Below are 358 nucleotides of genomic sequence, written 5' to 3' on the forward strand. Positions count from 1 at the left end.
GTTTTTATAAGGCCTTATAAATATAAGAGTTGTAATAAATACCTCAAGCGGATTACTATTTTCAGCAATAGGCAAATCATGATTAATTAAAACTTCACCCCGTGACTGGATCATATTTGACACAATCATTGGTGATAATTGAGTTCTTCTCTGAAACGTTAAAAAAAAACATAAAAGCTAATAGTTAAAATATATGTTGTAATGATCCTCCAAAATGCACAATTATTAGTATAAGGTCTTATAAATGTAAAAGTTTTAATAGATACTGCTGTGGCATACTTCCTCAAGCAATGAGCAAATCATTAGTACTACATACTACCTTATAAAATAACTGAGAACTCTAATAAACAAACAAGTT

The sequence above is a fragment of the Brassica oleracea genome, chromosome C2, assembly GCF_000695525.1.
Source record: "Brassica oleracea var. oleracea cultivar TO1000 chromosome C2, BOL, whole genome shotgun sequence".
Classification (NCBI taxonomy): Eukaryota; Viridiplantae; Streptophyta; class Magnoliopsida; order Brassicales; family Brassicaceae; genus Brassica; species Brassica oleracea.